Genomic DNA, 1807 nt, shown 5'->3' with positions numbered 1-1807 from the left:
CACCTAATCCGATGCAGACAGAAGAATAATAAACAAAATTTTTATCCATAATAAGGATTTGAAATTGTTCGATCAACAGATTTCGACAATGTTGTTGATGTCGGGATGCGTAACAGCAACCGCGATAGGGTACTTGGGGAAATATGGTAACAGCCACGCTGGTTGGATTGGGATTTGCGACCATTTTGCCAAATATTGCTGTAGAATTACGTTATATGTTATGCTGTCATTTATCTGTGTTGTGCTCTATCTTTTCCTCATTGTAATTTCCACGAATGTATCGCGAAAATTTCAAGTCAGATGCTGTTTTTACATTTGAGGAAAATTATTCGAGGACAAAATGTTGTTTGTATATTTTGATTTGGAGATCATAAATTGTTAGTCTTATCGTATGGTGTCTGTTTCAATAGCATTTAAAAAGAAGTCTATAAAAGTGTTTGAAACTGGTGTATATCCCAGTAAACAGTCAAGAACAGATTGACAATGAACACAACTCAAGTAATAATTTTCAAACACAAAGGGTTAGATTTTTCAAGAACTGCAATTCTTTATTCAAACATAAGACAAAACTTGACTCCTCAAGAAACGAAGTTTTATTAGGTCTTACAAATTAAGAACCTAAATTAATTAATGACGAAAACGCTATCATTTATGTTATTGTGTTGTCACGAGAGCGGGCTGTTCTACGTAGCATTATTCGTGAAATAGACTTTTCGTTTAATATATTACATCAAATACTACCAAATAGGTTAAATTAATTTCCAATTGATTGAATATTAAATCTAGGATAATATCAAACTACGTTCATATGTGTATGCCACATGCACTTACTTTTGTTTGGTGGGGGTAGTTTGTACAAATTGGTCATTACAAAAATTTAACATAGAAAAAGTTAAAATCTTGTATAGTGTGTTATCAAGTCCTATTGAATACTAAGAATCAAACATACCTTTATGATTTTGATAAGCATGATTGATAAGGAAAAAAAAATACTGGGCACAAACATACGTTTATCGTACGTTTGGTATGGAAGATTTGATAATTGGAGAAAAATATAAAAATATATAATCATGCTACAGTACCAGAATCATTGACATAATGTCATATGATGTTTTATTATTGGACTGTTTAAAACAAAATCATCTTTTTTATCAAATCATTTTCCCCATATAGGATTCTATCAACCCTCATGTCATAATTCTTCTCGCAAAGGAGCTTAATCCCAAAAAATATGGTTATTGTAATATCTAGACATATATTACTGAATACTAAACGTATAATTTTATTATGCTTCTCTTTCCTATTAATATTTAAGCATAAAATATCTCTAAATACTATAAACTACATCTTGTTTCTAAATATTAAAGCGAGATCAACAAGTGTGTAAATAAAAGTAATTCACATCCATCACCCCATTTTTGTTGTCTCCTTATATATTTTACTAATAAAATTTTGACGTCTCAAAATTGTAGTGAGATATCAAAATTATTCAGAGGCCGAAAACAAATTTGACCACATGAAGGACATATCGTGATTGAAAATGTCAAAAAGATTGCATGCCATGTAGCTAATAAAGGACACGTTCTATTGCAACTACAAAAGAATATGAATTGATTTGCTTCTCTTTGGACACTTTTTCCACGAAGAAACTTCGAATAAAGTTCTTAACTTGGACTAGATGTCCAAATTTCAATCCAAAGTGCTGAATATTTGTAGTCAAAGGGAAGAAATTAAGAGAAAGATCGGTGGTTATAAACATTGACATTCTTTTTCAAGTAGACAGATGTCATGGTTGTGACATCTACAT

Source organism: Olea europaea, chromosome 10 (assembly GCF_002742605.1).
Source record: "Olea europaea var. sylvestris chromosome 10, O_europaea_v1, whole genome shotgun sequence".
NCBI lineage: Eukaryota > Viridiplantae > Streptophyta > Magnoliopsida > Lamiales > Oleaceae > Olea > Olea europaea.
This window is presented reverse-complemented; position numbering follows the sequence as displayed.